This window comes from Misgurnus anguillicaudatus, chromosome 8 (genome assembly GCF_027580225.2).
Source record: "Misgurnus anguillicaudatus chromosome 8, ASM2758022v2, whole genome shotgun sequence".
NCBI lineage: Eukaryota > Metazoa > Chordata > Actinopteri > Cypriniformes > Cobitidae > Misgurnus > Misgurnus anguillicaudatus.
Genome location: NC_073344.2, coordinates 45,129,432 through 45,151,807, shown reverse-complemented (window position 1 = coordinate 45,151,807; position 22,376 = coordinate 45,129,432).

The following is a 22,376-nucleotide window of genomic DNA, read 5'->3' as shown; positions in this document are numbered from 1 at the left end:
GCTCTTTCCTATCGCTTATTTTAAAAATGAGCTTATGATCAATAAAATACAGCTTACATCTGCTGCTTTTGGTGACGTGAACTCTGGCCTACATTAAGTCTCATGTTTTTAAGATTATCTTAAGTACTAAAGAAGAACTTTTGGTATATTATGTACAAAACTAGTGTGTGAAAATAGGACACTTTAAAGGGATTGTTCACCCAAAAATTAAAATTATTTAAATTACAATTCTAAAAAAATTTAATAAGAAAACACTGAACATGTGCAGCATAGCTGTTATAGTTGGTTCTAGGCTAGCTAGAGCGGGTTATCTAGGCTTGTGATCCCTGTATTTACATAAAATGGTCTGTGCTAAACCCCGGATGTCCTTCAATGCTGGAAACACCCCTGGTTACAAGCCTGTATACATTTCTGTGTGTGTGTGTGCGTGTGTGCGTGCGTGCGTGTGTGTGTGTGTCAGGAATGCTTTCACGTAGAGGTCGACCGATATGGCTTTTTCTCTGGCCAATGCCGATATTTAGAAATCAGGGCAGCTGATGGCCGATATGTTAGGCCGATTTTCTATATGTACATAATTATCAAAATGTTCTCATCATTAGCAGATATTTTAAATGTAAAAATGTCACTATTTAAGTCAAAGTCTTTTTAAAAAATTATGACTGGTCTTTCTGAAGAGTTTTACAACCTCCTCTGCACCATGCATTTATCAGACACAGATATTACCTGACACTCTTCTGTCATCATCTTTGATCAGTTTTTTACCATGGCTTTTATTGCTTTGTAGGATAAAATCCTTATTTGGTAGACCTGATAAAATATTTATTCATCATAAAGTTAACATAGTAATAAATGTCTATGTTTTTTAGTTGAGACTGTTATTTAGGGCAAATCTTTCTAAACAGATTTACATTCTCCTTTCTGAGGCGCTATAAGTGACTGATATATGTGCTGACAGTGACGTCTTGTGAGTTTAGTGTTGGGACAGATCTGTTGTTTCAACCGTTCATTCAAACGAATCCGTTCAAAGGAGTCAGTTCGCGAATCGGACGCATTGTGTTGTAATCCAGGCTGAGCAGCGCAAAACTGTAAACAAAGTGTTACTGTAACAACACGAAAAACATTTCCTCGGTGGATATGATTTGGTCTTCCGACCTTTCGCCATCGAGTCAGTTTTGTTTTGAGTAATAAAAGCAGGGAGACAGTTTAAAGATAGAACTGTCTCCCTGCTCTCCAGTAACGCATAACTTATGTTGTTATGCAGTTTTAAAATTCAAAATACGAACATGTCTGGATGTAGCATTTTTTTGTGGAGGGAGGTGCCCTTTTTTTTTTAGGTTAGAGCAACTGCCCCTTAAAATTCCTGTGCACGTCCCTGATGCTTAGTTACTGTTGAACGGGAACACGATTGATTGCATTATGCTGTCAATCACTGAGTGAAATATTTTTTTTTATGGTAAATTTTAGAGAAACAGTTGTTACAAGTCTGTATACATTTCTGTGTGTGTGTGTGTGTGTGTGTGTGTTTGTGTGTGTGTGTGTGTGTGTGTGTGTGTGTGTGTGTGTGTTTTTAAAATGTTCGGGCAGTTCCGGTGTAAGTTGCTTGAGAAGATGAAGTCACAGATCCATGTCGTTCGTCCGCCATATTGGAAACCTTAAAGTTTCACAGGTCACAAATTTTGTCCAAACTTCACGAAATTCCACGTACACGATCCTTGGACCAAGCCTCACAAAAGTTACTAGAAGGATTTTTGATTTTCGGAAGCGTTTGCCCGTCACAGGCCAAACTAAATGTGCGTGGACGCCGCCAAAACAGGAAGTAGTTTATATCTCAGGAATGATTTCACGTATTGAAACCAAACTTTGTACATGAATTTCGGTCTCCAATGTGAGGATGCACAACATCAAAAGAACAATTTTTTTCCTAAAATTTTACGCTGCCAAACAGGAAGTAGTTTATATCTCAGGAACGCTTTTACGTATTGAAACCAAACTTTGTACATGAACTTGGGACTCCAATGTGAGGATGCACAAACTAAATCGGCGGCACCAGAGCAAGCACACTTTTGCAGTTCGTCCCGAAATGCATTTTCTAGTTATTATTATTTTTCCCGGGTAGATTTTTTTGGCCAGCTCTAGCGACCAGACCGTTTGACGCAGAGACACCGTTCAAACTTTAAAATGTTCGGGCAGTACCGGTGCAAGTTGCTTGAGAGGATGAAGTCACAGATCCATGTCGTTCGGCCGCCATATTGGAGAGAACACAAAACCTTAAAAAAGTTTCACAGGTCACAAATTTTGTCCAAACCTCATGAAATTCCACGTACGCGATCCTTGGACCGAGCCTCACAAAAGTTACCAGAAGGATTTTTGATTTTCGGAAGCGTTTGCGCGCCACAGCCCAAACTAAATGTGCGTCAACGCCGCCAAAACAGGAAGTAGTTCAAATCTCAATATGTCTGTAACATTTATTAACCAAAATGTTTATATGAACTCTTTACTCCAATGTGAAGATGCCCAAGATAAAAAAAACATTGCAGAAACATGTCTATATTATGTTATTTTCACTTTAAAATGTCCAATTAAAACCTGTGTAAAATTAAAAAATGTCATTAGCCTTTACCAGTAGAGGGGCAGCCTTTACGTTCAAACGTGTTTTTTAGACAGAATGTAAAGATAGCGGCAGCCATCTTTAGAAGCTAAGCTAACAGGCTATTGCTCCGTGGAAAAGTTTGAATAACAATGGCGGGATGTAGTTTTAATCATAGATATAAAGGCTAGATGGCTCAAGGCGGAGTCCCTAACGGCATCACCTGGCGGCCATCTTAGGACAGGGCGCTCGCTCACTCGTAGCATTGAGTTTAATGGTGCAGGTACTTTTAAATGACCATAACTTGCTCAATTTTCTACCGATTTTCAAACGGTTTGGATTTTTACAAACGTTATTAACGTGGCTATAATTCTGGATGCTTTAACATGTTTCATGAATTTATTTTTTATTTTTAGTATAGGTATGCAGTGTCATAGGTACATCTTTGACGTTTATAACAAACCAAACCGTTTGAAAATCGGTAAAAAATTAAGCAAGTTATGGTCATTTAAAAGTACCTGCATCATTAAAACTCAATGCTGCGAGTGAGGGAGCGCCCTGTCCTGGGATGGCCGCCAAAATGCGGACGTTGCACTCAATTGGCCAGCAGCGCGGACGAGCCATCTGGCCTTTATATCTATGGTTTTAATGTTAAAATGGCAAAATGGAATTTAGAAGAAATGTTTAGAGAATCGGGTGTTCCTTTAAGAGCCACAATACAGCGAAGAGCTGAGAAAGACGGAGAGCAGAGAAGCCCGGAGAAGAGGCCACAGCCTGAGACTCTACTGCGTAGAGCCCGTGGGGCACGCAGCACCATCGGCTGGCACCCAAGCTTCGTATCGTATATGGACAGCGGAATCCTGGATACATATTTTTAAAATCCTAAAACTTCATCTTATTCACTATACAGTATGCGGTTTCGGACGCAGCCTGACTGTGTGAATACGGTATTTAAAAACTATATATATTGAGCATTATTTGATACTAATATTTCTCAAATACGTTTGTGCAAATGGATTTTACATTCTGAACGGTTATGAATCAACGCGAGCTCCTGGAGAACGTGCAGTGTCACTGTCACATATACAGGTAGGAAGACATTCAGACATCTTTTAAACCCTTTATTTTATTTCAGTGATATATGACAAGTTTAATTCCCCTTTTCATCAATGTAATACATTGTAAACGTATTAGTTTGTAAAGCGTGCGTGGGTCGTCCTCGCCCAACGGGCAGTGCTTATAGCCGCGATCGGTTCGGCGTCGGCTCTATGACAGCTACATTGTTTATGGTTTAAATGATTGTGCAAAACTTCACTTCACACATGTCCCGCCATTATATACGCGTGACATATTCGTCGTCAAACACAGTTAAAAGCGCGCAGCCTCCGTGAAGCATTGTAGCACAGATTGAAAAACATCCATCGATGATTGACGTCTGATTCGCTGTATACTGTACTGTATGATGTAAGTGCTTCTCACAACACACGTAACATGAGATTCACAACATAAAAAAATTAATTTTGTCTAAAATCAGTTTGTATCATGTAAGTGTAAACTGTTGATGTCCTCAGACCATCTTAGGAGATTTCTAAATTTATACATAGTGAATGCAAAACTCTTGTCAGTCATGTCTGATATTTCAGCTATAAGCTACATTAACATTGAGACTAGAGTTAATTTGTTGATTTGAAATGCTTGTCTATTCTTTATTTGTATTCTTTTTTCTGTACTGTTTGTGTATGTTGCCCTTCATACGTATTAGGAAAATACAGGCAAAATATCTCTGTTTGCTGTGGAGTCAAGAAATGTCTAAACATTAAAAGGTGAACATGATACAGTACAGACTCTGTCACATGTTTGTCACACAACTTTTTACCTGTTTCAACATAGACAATATTCCAACTCCATTGAACAACACAGTTGTATTTTAATACTCCTATCTAATGTGGGCATTTTGAGACCATTGACAAGTGTTGAAGTGATGAACTGTGTCCTGATGCATTAATTGTTCACACATGAAAAGCAATAAATGTGTAGGATCAGTTTGATACACTTATGTGCATTTGGGTACAACACACATAAATCAGCATTAAATGCTGTTATTTTTTGTTGTTAAAGCATGTATGTGTTGAAACATAAACAAATGTTAAAGGCGGAGTCCACAATGTTTGAAAAACGCTTTGGAAAAGAAGACGGGCCGACTACCAAAACACACTTATAGCCAATCAAATCAAATGCCGGGTTGCGTATGTGTGGGCAGGGTCTATCAACAGAAGGTCCAGATTCTATTGGGGTAGGGGCGTGTTTGTTTAGGTGATTTCAAATATCAACATTGGCTTTCAAACGTCATGGACTGCCTCTTTAATAAAATGTGACATTGTGTACTTCTGACATACTGATATTCATCTTATCAATTTCTGGTCTCCACAGCAAACTGTTTTGATACTTATGGAGGTCACTGTATATACTGTGTGTGTGTGTGTGTGTCTCATGAATGCTTTCACGTATTCGTATTGAAACCAAACTTTGTACATGCACTTGGGACTGCAATGCGAGGATGCACAAGATAAAAAACATTCTAAAATTTTACATTTCACAAATCACGTTAGTGACCGCATCAGAGCAAGCACACTTTTGCGGTTCCTCCGGAAGTGCATTTTCTAGTTATTAAGTGTGCTTGCAAAAGCACACTTATTGTTCTTCTTAAGTTTTATTATTCTTATTAAGTGTGCTTGCAAAAGCACACTTATTGTTCTTCTTAAGTTTTATTATTATTTTTCCCGGGTAGATTTTTTTGGCCAGCTCTAGCGATTAGACCGTTTGACACAGAGACACCGTTCAAACTTTAAAATGTTCGGGCAGTAACGGTGTAAGTTGCTTGAGAAGATGAAGTCACAGATCCATGTCGTTCGGCCACCATATTGGATAGAACACAAAACCTTAAAAAAGTTTCACAGGTCACAAATTTTGTCCAAACTTCACGAAAATCCACGTACACGATCCTTGGACCAAGCCTCACAAAAGTTACTAGAAGGATTTTTGATTTCCGGAAGCGTTTGCCCGTCACAGCTCAAACTAAATGTGCGTCGACGCCGCCAAAACAGGAAGTAGTTTATATCTTAGGAACGCTTTCACGTATTGAAACTTAACTTTGTACATGAATTTGGGTCTCAAATGTGAGGATGCACAACATCAAAAGAAAAAATTTTTTTCTAAAATTTTACGCCGCCAAACAGGAAGTAGTTTATATCTCAGGAACGCTTTCATGTATTGAAACCAAACTTTGTACATGAATTTGGGTTTCCAATGTGAGGATGCACAACATGAAAATAACATTTTTTTTTCTAAAATTTTACACCGCCAAACAGGAAGTAGTTTATATCTCAGGAACGCTTTCATGTATTGAAACCAAACTTTGTACATGAATTTGGGTCTCCAATGAGAGGATGCACACCATCAAAAGAACAATTTTTTTTCTAAAATTTTACGCCGCCAAACAGGAAGTAGTTTATATCTCAGGAACGCTTTCATGTATTGAAACCAAACTTTGTACATAAATTTGGGTTTCCAATGTGAGGATGCACAACATGAAAAGAACATTTTTTTTCTAAAATTTTTTGCCGCCAAACAGGAAGTAGTTTATATCTCAGGAACGCTTTCACATATTGAAACCAAACTTTGTACATGAATTTGGGTTTCCAATGTGAGGATGCACAACATCAAAAGAATTTTTTTTTTTTAAATTTTACGCCGCCAAACAGGAAGTAGTTTATATCTCAGGAACGCTTTCATATATTAAAACCAAACTTTGTAAATGAATTTGGGTCTCCAATGTGAGGATGCACAACATCAAAAGAATTTTTTTTTTTTAAATATTACGCCGCCAAACAGGAAGTAGTTTATATCTCAGGAACGCTTTCACATATTGAAACCAAACTTTGTACATAAATTTGGGTTTCCAATGTGAGGATGCACAACATGAAAAGAACATTTTTTTTCTAAAATTTTTTGCCGCCAAACAGGAAGTAGTTTATATCTCAGGAACGCTTTCACATATTGAAACCAAACTTTGTACATAAATTTGGGTTTCCAATGTGAGGATGCACAACATGAAAAGAACATTTTTTTTCTAAAATTTTTTGCCGCCAAACAGGAAGTAGTTTATATCTCAGGAACGCTTTCACGTATTGAAACCAAACTTTGTGCATGAATTTGGGTCTCCAATGTGAGGATGCACAACATCAAAAGAACATTTTGTTTACTAAAAATTTTACGCCGCCAAACAGGAAGTAGTTTATATCTCAGGAACGCTTTCATATATTAAAACCAAACTTTGTAAATGAATTTGGGTCTCCAATGTGAGGATGAACAACATCAAAAGAAAAAACATTTTTTCTAAAATTTTACGCCGCCAAACAGGAAGTAGTTTATATCTCAAGAACGCTTTCACGTATTGAAACCAAACTTTGTACATGAACTTGGGACTCCAATATGAGGATGCACAAACTAAATCTGCAGCACCAGAGCAAGCACACTTTTGCAGTTCCTCCGGAAATGCATTTTCTAGTTATTATTATTATTCCCGGGTAGATTTTTTGTGTCAGCTCTAGCGACCAGACCGTTTGACGCAGAGACACCGTTCAAACTTTAAAATGTTCGGGCAGTACCGGTGTAAGTTGCTTGAGAGGATGAAGTCACAGATCCATGTCGTTCGGCCGCCATATTGGAAAGAACACAAAACCTTAAAAAAGTTTCACAGGTCACAAATTTTGTCCAAACTTCATGAAATTCCACGTACGCGATCCTTGGACCGAGCCTCACAAAAGTTACTAGAAGGATTTTTGATTTTCGGAAGCGTTTGCGCGCCACAGCCCAAACTAAATGTGCGTCAACGCCGCCAAAACAGGAAGTAGTTCAAATCTCAATATGTCTGTAACATTTATTAACCAAAAATTTTATATGAACTCTTTTCTCCAATGTGAAGATGCCCAAGATAAAAAAAACATTGCAGTAACATGTCTATATTATGTTATTTTCACTTTAAAATGTCCAATTAAAACCTGTGTAAAAAATAAAAAATGTCATTAGCCTTTACCAGTAGAGGGCAGCCTTTACGTTCAAACGTGTTTTTTAGACAGAATGTAAAGATAGCGGCAGCCATCTTTAGAAGCTAAGCTAACAGGCTATTGCTCCGTGGAAAAGTTTGAATAACAATGGCGGGATGTAGTTTTAAGGTTTAAATGGCAAAATGGAATAGAGAAGAGCTGTTGAGAGAATCGAGTGTTCCTTTAAGAGCCACAATACAGCGAAGAGCTGAGAAAGACGGAGAGCAGAGAAGCCCGGAGAAGAGGCCACAGCCTGAGACTCTGCTGCATAGAGCCCGTGGGGCACGCAGCACCATCGGCTGGCACCCAAGCTTCGTATCATATATGGACAGCGGAATCCTGGATACATATTTTTAAAATCCTAAAACTTCATCTTATTCACTATACAGTATGCGGTTTCGGACGCAAAACTGCAAATGGATTTTATATTCTGAATGCTTGAATCAACGCGAGCTCTCTGGAGAACGTGCATTTTCACATACAGGTAGGAATTATATGATTCAGACATATTTTAATCCCTTTCTTTTATTTCAGTGATATATGGCACGACAAGTTTAATTCCCTTTTTCATCAATGTAATACATTGTAAACGTATTAGTTTCGCTCGCGTCAGTATCGCGTCCTCGCTCGCGTGATCGTTTGGCGTCGGCTCTATGACAGCTGCATGATTTAAATGATTGTGAATTGACGCGAAAAAGTGTCACTTTACCTTAAATCATGCATGTGACGCCAAGTGTATTTAAACAGTCATGACTTTCAGAAATGTATGACACATTTAAAAACACAGCTTTTGCCAGAAGACTGCGTATATGCCATTTACATGATCTTCAGGTAAGAAGATACATATATCTAAATCGTATGCTTAGCTACTGTTGAACGGGAACACGATTGATTGCCTTATGCTGTCAATCACTGAGGGAAATATTTTCTTTTATCATTAATTTCACAGTCTGGGTCGACAGAGGCGCGGGCGCCGCAAAATCTTTATTTTTCAATCACTCCGCAAAGAGACTTAGATAACTCTGCTGATTTTGGACTTACATATATGATTTATACATCATTTAAAACTTTAAAGTGTCTAGTATTTTTTCTGTCCACTCCCATTAAAAACAGAATGTTGTGCTTTTCGCAAAATTAAGAAAATAAACATAATGCGGGTTTGCTCTCTCTCTTAGTGACGTCCTTTCAGAAACACGTCAGAAAAATGAGCTGTAACTTAACGAATTGTTTTCATAGAAACATAAGATAAATGTCTACATAATGCTTGGAATGTCTGCTTTTAAATGGTGTAAGTGAAATCGAAAACAAATATTGTACTTCGTTGTTAACTGTATTAAAAGAGGGAGATGTACCGTCTCTCATGTTACTGCATTATTTATAAAGAGCCACGCCCCGCTCCATTGAAGAGAAGAACAGAGATCATCCATATTCATTAGTCAACGCCACAACGAATGTTTTCTCTGTGCTTGCTCATACAGCAAAGGCTCAAATATTATGCGAGTCATCGTTCTCACAAAAGAATGCAATTTAAACGAGTAAGTTAATCGGCCATCGCTCACAGCCCAGCATCTGTCCTGCACCACTGTATGCATATCGCGCTGACAAACATACACGTGATTTTACTGCTCTGATGAAATCTAAAAGTATAATTTCTCTTATTAGAAGCTAGCCTAATGTTTGCCAGTTATTAAGATGGCGGTTGTAGTTTAAATAAAGGGTTGTGAAATAATAAGCTTTGACAAAAAACTGCATAAAACAATTTTATGTTCCATATTATAAACTTTTGGTTATGTGTACTTAAGTGAGTAGATATGGCTCTTATTTACACCTTTAAATGTAGAATAAGAATAGAACTCGGGTATCTTACAATGCACTTATGTTGTTATGCAGTTTTAAAATACAAAATACAAACATGTCTGGATGTAGATAAAGCCTACTTGGTCATATTACAATGCACAAGTTTTGTTGTATGCAGTTTGAAAATACATGTTTGTAGAAAAAGTATATTGTACAATGCACTTATTTTGTTGTTATGCAGTTTCAAAATACAACATGAGTATGTTTAAATGTATATGTAGTCATCATCACTGATGTATCTCTGGCCCTCATGACAAACTAATTGAATAGCCCTGTCGTAGACGCTCAACACACAATCATATTCATAAATAGTAAAGAAATGCAATGATATTAGGCTATCAGTGCTGCTGTCGCTCTTTCCTATCGCTTATTTTAAAAATGAGCTTATGATCAATAAAATGCAGCTTTTATCTGCTGCTTTTGGTGACGTGAACTCTGGCCTACTTTAAAGGTGCAGTGTGTAATTTTTAGAAGGATCTCTTGACAGAAATGCAAAATAATATACAAAACTATATTATCAGGGGTGTATAAACACCTTTCATAATTAACCGTTATGTTTTTATTACTTTAGAATGAGACGTTTTTATCTACATGCAAAATAATATACAAACTATATTATCAGGGGTGTATAAAGACCTTATATAATGAACCGTTATGTTTTCATTACTTTAGAATGAGATGTTTTTATCTACATACACAGAGGGTCCCCTTACATGGAAGTTGCCATTTTGTGCCACCATGTTTCTACAATCTTAAAGGAATAGTCTACTCATTTTCAATATTAAAATATGTTATTACCTTAACTAAGAGTTGTTGATACATCCCTCTATCATCTGTGTGTGTGCACGTAAGCGCTGGAGCGTGCTGCGATGCTTCGATAGCATTTAGCTTAGCCCCATTCATTCAATTGTACCACTCAGAGATAAAGTTAGAAGTGACTAAACACATCAACGTTTTTCCTATTTAAGACGAGTAGTTATACGAGCAAGTTTGGTGGTACAAAATAAAACATTTTCTAAGCGGACTTAAAACAGGAACTATATTTTATAGCGTAATAGCACTTTTGGGAGTACTTCGACTCGGCGCAGTAACACCCTCCCTCTCCCATTATGAGAGTGAGAAGGGGAGCGGACTTTTCAGGCGAGTCGAAGTACTCCCAAAGGTGCTACTTCGACAAATCACGTTAATGACCGCACCAGAGCAAGCACACTTTTGCGGTTCCTCTGGAAGTGCATTTTCTAGTTAAGTGTGCTTGCAAAAGCACACTTATTGTTCTTCTTAAGTTTTATTATTATTTTTCCCGGGTAGATTTTTTTGGCCAGCTCTAGCGACCAGACCGTTTGACGCAGAGACACCGTTCAAACTTTAAAATGTTCGGGCAGTACCGGTGTAAGTTGCTTGAGAGGATGAAGTCACAGATCCATGTCGTTCGGCCGCCATATTGGAGAGAACACAAAACCTTAAAAAAGTTTCACAGGTCACAAATTTTGTCCAAACCTCATGAAATTCCACGTACGCGATCCTTGGACCGAGCCTCACAAAAGTTACCAGAAGGATTTTTGATTTTCGGAAGCGTTTGCGCGCCACAGCCCAAACTAAATGTGCGTCAACGCCGCCAAAACAGGAAGTAGTTCAAATCTCAATATGTCTGTAACATTTATTAACCAAAATGTTTATATGAACTCTTTACTCCAATGTGAAGATGCCCAAGATAAAAAAAACATTGCAGAAACATGTCTATATTATGTTATTTTCACTTTAAAATGTCCAATTAAAACCTGTGTAAAATTAAAAAATGTCATTAGCCTTTACCAGTAGAGGGCAGCCTTTACGTTCAAACGTGTTTTTTAGACAGAATGTAAAGATAGCGGCAGCCATCTTTAGAAGCTAAGCTAACAGGCTATTGCTCCGTGGAAAAGTTTGAATAACAATGGCGGGATGTAGTTTTAATGTTAAAATGGCAAAATGGAATATAGAAGAGCTTTTGAGAGAATTGGGTGTTCCTTTAAGAGCCACAATACAGCGAAGAGCTGAGGAAGAGAAAGCAGAGAAACCCGGGGAAGAGGCGACAGCCTCAGACTCTGCTGCGAGCCCGTGGAGGACTCAGTAACCTCGGCTACCACTCAAGCTTCGTATCGTATATGGACAGATTCCTGGATACATATTTTTAGAATCGTAAACTTCATCTTATTCACTATACAGTATGCGGTTTCGGACGCAAAACTGCAAATGGATTTTATATTCTGAATGCTTGAATCAACGCGAGCTCTCTGGAGAACGTGCATTTTCACATACAGGTAGGAATTATATGATTCAGACATATTTTAATCCCTTTCTTTTATTTCAGTGATATATGGCACGACAAGTTTAATTCCCCTTTTCATCAATGTAATACATTGTAAACGTATTAGTTTGTAAAGACGTCAGTTTCGCGTCCTCGGGTAGCAGTGATCGTTTGGCATCGGTATTTTAATTAATTACGAAATTTGTATTTTATTTTTAAATTGCTATCTTGTGTTTCTGGCGCATTCGCGGATTAATGACTCATTTGAGTCGTTTTCATTACAAAGTGTTGCAAATAAATGAGTCTTTTGAGTCGACTCTTTACAAAGCGAATGGGCCAAATGTTTTAAAGTGGTTCGCGAATCAGTTTGAATGAATTGTTCAGATCGCTTCAAACACGGAATCGTCCGAAGCTGTTTTACTCGTAACCTATGTAGAAACACGCAGAATATAACCAGTGTTGGGTGACGTGGAAATGTATTTACCAATCTTTTAACTAAAAGCAAAACTTCACACATGTACCCGCCATTACATACGCGCGACCGCCGACCTGTTCGTCGTCAGACACAGTTAAACGCGTGCAACCTCCAGAAACACTGTAGCACAGATTGAAGAAAATCCATCGATGATTGACGTCTGATTCGCTGTTTAATGTACTGTATGATGTAAGTGATTCTCACAAAACACACGTGACATGACAACGTAAGAAAACATGAGTTTTGTCTAAGTGTAAACTGTCAATGTCCTCAGACCATCTTAGGAGATTCCAACTTTATACATATACAAAACAAAACTGTTGTCAGTTTACTTGTCTGATATTTCAGCTACAAGCTACATTTTTCTGTATACTGTTGGTGTATGTTGCAGTTTTACACATACTGTAGAAATGCCCTTCATAAGTATTCTTCTGTTTGCTGTGGAGTCAAGAAATGTCTAAACATTAAAAGATGAACATGAGACAAAAGTACAGAATCTGTCGCATTATTTTTTTTAATGGGCACTGAGCTGTGTCCTGATTGTTTACACATGAAAAGCATAAAATATGTAGGATCAGTTTGATTCACTTATGTGCATTTGTGTACAATACACATAAGTCAGCATTTAATGCTGTTGTTCTTTGTTGTTAAAGCATGTATGTGTTGAAACATAAACAAAGGTTAATAAAATGTGACATTCTAAACTTCTGGTATACTGATATTTATCTTACCAATTTCTGGTCTCCACATCAAACAGAAAAATCTTGTCTTTATTGTTCTGATACTTATGGAGGGCACTGTGTGTGTGCGTGTGTGTGTGTGTGTGTGTGTGTGTGTGTGTGTGTGTGTGTGTGTGTGTGTGTGTGTGTGCGTGTGTGTGCATATATCTAGATTTATTTTTTCATGAGTAACTAGTAACTCGCTACTTGAGTATTATTTTCATTGCATACTTTTTACTTCTACTTGAGTAATTATTTATTTAGTTACTTTTACTTTAACTTAAGTAAAGTTTTTGGCTACTCTTTCCACCTCTGTTAAAATCTTCATGAATCTAGGCTGAGTTTGCCACGTTGAAGCCTAAATAATCAGACAGATAGTAAGTTAATCGCCCATCGCTCACAGCCCAGCACCTGCACCACTGCATGCGTATCGCGCTGACAAACATACACCTGATTTTACTGCCCTGACGAAATCTAAAAGTATAATTTCTCTTATTAGAAGCTAGCCTAATGTTTGCCAGTTATTAAAATGGCGGTTGTAGTTTAAATAGAGGTCGTGAAATAATTAGCATTGACAAAAAACTGCATAAAACAATGTTATATTCCATATTATAAACTTTTGGTTATGTGTACTTGAGTAAATAAGTTAAATTCTCAATAAGTGTGATATGGCTCTTATTTACCCCTTTAAATGTAGAATAAAGCTTACTCGGGTATCTTACAATGCACTTATGTTGTTATGCAGTTTTAAAATACAAAATACGAACATGTCTGGATGTAGATAAAGCCTACTTGGTCATATTACAATGTACAAGTTTTGTTGTATGCAGTTTGAAAATACATGTTTGTAGAAAAAGTATATTGTACAATGCACTGATTTTGTTGTTATGCAGTTTCAAAATACAACATGAGTATGTTTAAATGTATATGTAGTCATCATCACTGATATATCTCTGGCCCTCATGACAAACTAATTGAATAGCCCTGTCGTAGATGCTCAACACACAATCATATTCATAAATAGTAAAGAAATGCAATGATATTAGGCTATCAGTGCTGCTGTCGCTCTCTCCTATCGCTTATTTTAAAAATGAGCTTATGATCAATAAAATGCAGCTTATATCTGCTGCTTTTGGTGACGTGAACTCTGGCCTACATTAAAGGTGCAGTGTGTAATTTCTGGAAGGATCTCTTGACAGAAATGCAAAATAATATACAAAACTATATTATCAGTGGTGTATAAACACCTTTCATAATTAACCGTTATGTTTTTATTACTTTAGAATGAGACGTTTTTATCTACATACACCGAGGGTCCCCTTACATGGAAGTCGCCATTTTGTGCTCCCATGTTTCTACAGAAGCTCTTAATGGACAAACTTTTTTATTAAGTTGTCTCCAATCATGACATGTTTGTCCTGTGGTGGCTACCGTAGCTTCTCTATGCATTTCAAAAGCGAGGGGTGAGCTGTGAACTGAGCTGTTGGTTGCAATTTGGAACCTCACCACTAGATGCCGCTAAAATATACACACTGCACCTTTAAGTCTCATGTTTTTAAGATTATCTTAAGTACTAAAGGATTTTTGGTATATTATGTACAAAACTAGTGTGTGAAAATAGGGCACTTTAAAGGGATTGTTCACTCAAAAATTAAAATTATTTAAATTACAATTCTAAAAAAAAAAAAATTAAGAAAACACTGAGGGCTTGACATTAACTTTTTGAGGAACTTGTCCTTCGGACAAGTAAATTTGTGTTTCACTTGTCCATGCACAAAAGTCACTTGTCCGGGTAAAGTTTTATAATATAATGTATTTTTTGTGTTTTGCTAATCAGTGGCAGAGCAAGGGATTTTTCATAGAGGAGTCGGACAACTAATTTTTTCTTACACTTGTCCTACAAAAAATCCACTTGTCCCGGACAAGCGGACAAGCCTTAATGTCGAACCCTGAACATGTGCAGCACAGCCGTTATAGTTGGTTCTAGGCTAGCTAGAGCGGGTTCTCTAGGCTTGTGATCCCTGTATTTACATAAAATGGTCTGTGTTAAGCCCCGGATGTCCTTAAATGCTGGAAACACCCCTGGTTACAAGCCTGTATACATTTCTGTGTGTGTGTGTGTGTGTGTGTGTGTGTGTGTGTGTGTGTGTGTGTGTGTGTGTCAGGAATGCTTTCACGTATTGAAACCAAACTTTGTACATGAACTTGGGACTCCAATGCGAGGATGCACAAGATAAAAAACATTCTAAAATTTTACATTTCACAAATCACGTTAGTGACCGCACCAGAGCAAGCACACTTTTGCGGTTCCTCTGGAAGTGCATTTTCTAGTTATTATTATTATTCCCGGGTAGATTTTTTGTGTCAGCTCTAGCGACCAGACCGTTTGACGCAGAGACACCGTTCAAACTTTAAAATGTTCGGGCAGTACCGGTGTAAGTTGCTTGAGAGGATGAAGTCACAGATCCATGTCGTTCGGCCGCCATATTGGAAAGAACACAAAACCTTAAAAAAGTTTCACAGGTCACAAATTTTGTCCAAACTTCATGAAATTCCACGTACTCGATCCTTGGACCGAGCCTCACAAAAGTTACTAGAAGGATTTTTGATTTTCGGAAGCGTTTGCGCGCCACAGCCCAAACTAAATGTGCGTCAACGCCGCCAAAACAGGAAGTAGTTCAAATCTCAATATGTCTGTAACATTTATTAACCAAAAATTTTATATGAACTCTTTACTCCAATGTGAAGATGCCCAAGATAAAAAAACATTGCAGTAACATGTCTATATTATGTTATTTTCACTTTAAAATGTCCAATTAAAACCTGTGTAAAAAATAAAAAATGTCATTAGCCTTTACCAGTAGAGGGCAGCCTTTACGTTCAAACGTGTTTTTTAGACAGAATGTAAAGATAGCGGCAGCCATCTTTAGAAGCTAAGCTAACAGGCTATTGCTCCGTGGAAAAGTTTGAATAACAATGGCGGGATGTAGTTTTAAGGTTTAAATGGCAAAATGGAATAGAGAAGAGCTGTTGAGAGAATCGAGTGTTCCTTTAAGAGCCATAATACAGCGAAGAGCTGAGGAAGAGAAAGCAGAGAAGGCCGGAGAAGAGGCGGCAGCCTCAGACTCTGCTGCGAGCCCATGGGAGGACTCGGTAACCTCGGCTGCCACCCAAGCTTCGTATCGTATATGGACAGATTCCTGGATACATATTTTTAGAATCGTAAACTTCATCTTATTCACTATACAGTATGCGGTTTCGGACGCAAAACTGCAAATGGATTTTATATTCTGAATGCTTGAATCAACGCGAGCTCTCTGGAGAACGTGCATTTTCACATACAGGTAGGAATTATATGATTCAGACATATTTTAATCCCTTTCTTTTATTTCAGTGATATATGGCACGACAAGTTTAATTCCCTTTTTCATCAATGTAATACATTGTAAACGTATTAGTTTAGCTCGCGTCAGTATTGCGTCCTCGCTCGCGTGATCGTTTGGCGTCGGCTCTATGACAGCTGCATGATTTAAATGATTGTGAATTGACGCGAAAAAGTGTCACTTTACCTTAAATCATGCATGTGATGCCAAGTGTATTTAAATAGTCATGACTTTCAGAAATGTATGACACATTTAAAAACACAGCTTTTGCCAGAAGACTGCGTATATGCCATTTACATGATCTTCAGGTAAGAAGATACATATATCTAAATCGTATGCTTAGCTACTGTTGAACGGGAACACGATTGATTGCATTATGCTGTCAATCACTGAGGGAAATATTTTCTTTTATCATTAATTTCACAGTCTGGGTCGACAGAGGCGCGGGCGCCGCAAAATCTTTATTTTTCAATCACTCCGCAAAGAGACTTAGATAACTCTGCTGATTTTGGACTTACATATATGATTTATACATCATTTAAAACTTTAAAGTGTCTAGTATTTTTTCTGTCCACTCCCATTAAAAACAGAATGTTGTGCTTTTCGCAAAATTAAGAAAATAAACATAATGCGGGTTTGCTCTCTCTCTTAGTGACGTCCTTTCAGAAACACGTCAGAAAAATGAGCTGTAACTTAACGAATTGTTTTCATAGAAACATAAGATCAATGTCTACATAATGCTTGGAATGTCTGCTTTTAAATGGTGTAAGTGAAATCGAAAACAAATATTGTACTTCGTTGTTAACTGTATTAAAAGAGGGAGATGTACCGTCTCTCATGTTACTGCATTATTTATAAAGAGCCACGCCCCGCTCCATTGAAGAGAAGAACAGAGATCATCCATATTCATTAGTCAACGCCACAACGAATGTTTTCTCTGTGCTTGCTCATACAGCAAAGGCTCAAATATTATGCGAGTCATCGTTCTCACAAAAGAATGCAATTTAAACGAGTAAGTTAATCGGCCATCGCTCACAGCCCAGCATCTGTCCTGCACCACTGTATGCATATCGCGCTGACAAACATACACGTGATTTTACTGCTCTGATGAAATCTAAAAGTATAATTTCTCTTATTAGAAGCTAGCCTAATGTTTGCCAGTTATTAAGATGGCGGTTGTAGTTTAAATAAAGGGTTGTGAAATAATAAGCTTTGACAAAAAACTGCATAAAACAATTTTATGTTCCATATTATAAACTTTTGGTTATGTGTACTTAAGTGAGTAGATATGGCTCTTATTTACACCTTTAAATGTAGAATAAAGCTTACTCGGGTATCTTACAATGCACTTATGTTGTTATGCAGTTTTAAAATACAAAATACAAACATGTCTGGATGTAGATAAAGCCTACTTGGTCATATTACAATGCACAAGTTTTGTTGTATGCAGTTTGAAAATACATGTTTGTAGAAAAAGTATATTGTACAATGCACTTATTTTGTTGTTATGCAGTTTCAAAATACAACATGAGTATGTTTAAATGTATATGTCGTCATCATCACTGATATATCTCTGGCCCTCATGACAAACTAATTGAATAGCCCTGTCGTAGACGCTCAACACACAATCATATTCATAAATAGTAAAGAAATGAAACGATATTAGGCTATCAGTGCTGCTGTCGCTCTTTCCTATCGCTTATTTTAAAAATGAGCTTATGATCAATAAAATGCAGCTTATATCTGCTGCTTTTTGTGATACCGGTGTAAGTTGCTTGAGAAGATGAAGTCACAGATCCATGTCGTTCGGCCGCCATATTGGAGAGAACACAAAACCTTAAAAAAGTTTCACAGGTCACAAATTTTGTCCAAACTTTATGAAATTCCACGTACGCGATCCTTGGACCGAGCCTCACAAAAGTTACTAGAAGGATTTTTGATTTTCGGAAGCGTTTGCGCACCACAGCCCAAACTAAATGTGCGTCAACGCCGCCAAAACAGGAAGTAGTTCAAATCTCAATATGTCTGTAACATTTACTAACCAAAAATTTTATATGAACTCTTTACTCCAATGTGAAGATGCCCAAGATAAAAAAAACATTGCAGTAACATGTCTATATTATGTTATTTTCACTTTAAAATGTCCAATTAAAACCTGTGTAAAAATAAAAAATGTCATTAGCCTTTACCAGTAGAGGGCAGCCTTTACGTTCAAACGTGTTTTTTAGACAGAATGTAAAGATAGCGGCAGCCAACAGGCTATTGCTCCGTGGAAAAGTTTGAATAACAATGGCGGGATGTAGTTTTAATGTTAAAATGGCAAAATGGAATTTAAAAGAGCTTTTGAGAGAATCGGTGTTCCTTTAAGAGCCACAATACAGCGAAGAGCTGAGGAAGAGAAAGCAGCCCGGAGAAGAGGCGACACCCTCAGACTCTGCTGCGAGTCCGTGGAGGACTCAGTAACCTCGGCTGCCACCCAATCTTCGTATCGTATATGGACAGATTCCTGGATACATATTTTTAGAATCGTAAACTTCATCTTATTCACTATACAGTATGCGGTTTCGGACGCAAAACTGCAAATGGATTTTATATTCTGAATGCTTGAATCAACGCGAGCTCTCTGGAGAACGTGCATTTTCACATACAGGTAGGAATTATATGATTCAGACATATTTTAATCCCTTTCTTTTATTTCAGTGATATATGGCACGACAAGTTTAATTCCCTTTTTCATCAATGTAATACATTGTAAACGTATTAGTTTGTAAAGACGTCAGTTTCGCGTCCTCGCGTAGCAGTGATCGTTTGGCATCGGTATTTTAATTAATTACGAAATTTGTATTTTATTTTTAAATTGCTATCTTGTGTTTCTGGCGCATTCGCGGATTAATGACTCATTTGAGTCGTTTTCATTACAAAGTGTTGCAAATAAATGAGTCTTTTGAGTCGACTCTTTACAAAGCGAATGGGCCAAATGTTTTAAAGTGGTTCGCGAATCAGTTTGAATGAATTGTTCAGATCGCTTCAAACACGGAATCGTCCGAAGCTGTTTTACTCGTAACCTATGTAGAAACACGCAGAATATAACCAGTGTTGGGTGACGTGGAAATGAATTTACCAATCTTTTAACTAAAAGCAAAACTTCACACATGTACCCGCCATTACATACGCGCGACCGCCGACCTGTTCGTCGTCAGACACAGTTAAACGCGTGCAACCTCCAGAAACACTGTAGCACAGATTGAAGAAAATCCATGATCCATGAATTCGATGATTGACGTCTGATTCGCTGTTTAATGTACTGTATGATGTAAGTGATTCTCACAAAACACACGTGACATGACAACGTAAGAAAACATGAGTTTTGTTATAGTGTAAACTGTCAATGTCCTCAGACCATCTTAGGAGATTCCAACTTTATACATATACAAAACTGTTGTCAGTTTACTTGTCTGATGTTTCAGCTACAAGCTACATCAACATTGAGACTAAAGTTAATTTGTTAATTTGAAATGCTTGTCTATTCTGTGCTTGTATTCTTTTTCTGTACTGTTGGTGTATGTTGCAGTTTTACACATACTGTAGAAGTGCCCTTCATAAGTATTCTTCTGTTTGTTGTGGAGTCAAGAAATGTCTAAACATTAAAAGATGAACATGAGACAAAAGTACAGAATCTGTCACATTATTTTTTTTAATGGGCACTGAGCTGTGTCCTGACTGTTTACACATGAAAAGCATAAAATATGTAGGATCAGTTTGATTCACTTATGTGCATTTGTGTACAATACACATAAGTCAGCATTTAATGCTGTTGTTCTTTGTTGTTAAAGCATGTATGTGTTGAAACATAAACAAAGGTTAATAAAATGTGACATTCTAAACTTCTGGCATACTGATATTTATCTTACCAATTTCTGGTCTCCACATCAAACAGAAAAAGCTTGTCTTTATTGTTCTGATACTTATGGAGGGCACTGCGTGTGTGTGTGTGTGCGCGTGTGTGTGTGTGTGTGTGTGTGTGTGTGCGTGTGTGTGTGCGTGTGTGTGTGTGCATATATCTAGATTTATTTTTTCATGAGTAACTAGTAACTCGCTACTTGAGTATTATTTTCATTGCATACTTTTTACTTCTACTTGAGTAATTATTTATTTAGTTACTTTTACTTTAACTTCAGTAAAGTTTTTGGCTACTCTTTCCACCTCTGTTAAAATCTTCATGAATCTAGGCTGAGTTTGCCACGTTGAAGCCTAAATAATCAGACAGATAGTAAGTTAATCGCCCATCGCTCACAGCCCAGCACCTGCACCACTGCATGCGTATCGCGCTGACAAACATACACCTGATTTTACTGCCCTGACGAAATCTAAAAGTATAATTTCTCTTATTAGAAGCTAGCCTAATGTTTGCCAGCTATTAAAATGGCGGTTGTAGTTTAAATAGAGGTCGTGAAATAATTAGCATTGACAAAAAACTGCATAAAACAATGTTATATTCCATATTATAAACTTTTGGTTATGTGTACTTAAGTGAGTAAATAAGTTAACCGCAAAAACTAAATGTGCGTCGACGCCGCCAAAACAGGAAGTAGTTTATCTCAGGAACGCTTTCACGTATTGAAACCAAACTTTGTACATGAACTTGGGACTCCAATGTGAGGATGCACAAACTAAATCGGCGGCACCAGAGCAAGCACACTTTTGCAGTTCGTCCCGACATGCATTTTCTAGTTATTATTATTATTATTATTATTATTATTCCCGGGTAGATTTTTTGTGTCAGCTCTAGCGACCAGACCGTTTGACGCAGAGACACCGTTCAAACTTTAAAATGTTCGGGCAGTACCGGTGTAAGTTGCTTGAGAGGATGAAGTCACAGATCCATGTCGTTCGGCCGCCATATTGGAAAGAACACAAAACCTTAAAAAAGTTTCACAGGTCACAAATTTTGTCCAAACTTCATGAAATTCCACGTACGCGATCCTTGGACCGAGCCTCACAAAAGTTACTAGAAGGATTTTTGATTTTCGGAAGCGTTTGCGCGCCACAGCCCAAACTAAATGTGCGTCAACGCCGCCAAAACAGGAAGTAGTTCAAATCTCAATATGTCTGTAACATTTATTAACCAAAATTTTTATATGAACTCTTTACTCCAATGTGAAGATGCCCAAGATAAAAAAACATTGCAGTAACATGTCTATATTATGTTATTTTCACTTTAAAATGTCCAATTAAAACCTGTGTAAAAATAAAAATGTCATTAGCCTTTACCAGTAGAGGGCAGCCTTTACGTTCAAACGTGTTTTTTAGACAGAAAGTAAAGATGGCGGCAGCCATCTTTAGAAGCTAAGCTAACAGGCTATTGCTCCGTGGAAAAGTTTGAATAACAATGGCGGGATGTAGTTTTAAGGTTTAAATGGCAAAATGGAATTTAGAAGAGCTGTTGAGAGAATCGGGTGTTCCTTTAAGAGCCACAATACAGCGAAGAGCTGAGGAAGAGAAAGCAGAGAAGCCCGGAGAAGAGGCGGCAGCCTCAGACTCTGCTGCGAGCCCTGGAGGACTCAGTAACCTCGGCTGCCACCCAAGCTTCGTATCGTATATGGACAGATTCCTGGATACATATTTTTAGAATCGTAAACTTCATCTTATTCACTATACAGTATGCGGTTTCGGACGCAAAACTGCAAATGGATTTTATATTCTGAATGCTTGAATCAACGCGAGCTCTCTGGAGAACGTGCATTTTCACATACAGGTAGGAATTATATGATTCAGACATATTTTAATCCCTTTCTTTTATTTCAGTGATATATGGCACGACAAGTTTAATTCCCCTTTTCATCAATGTAATACATTGTAAACGTATTAGTTTCGCTCGCGTCAGTATCGCGTCCTCGCTTGCGTGATCGTTTGGCTTCGGCTCTATGACAGCTGCATGATTTAAATGATTGTGAATTGACGCGAAA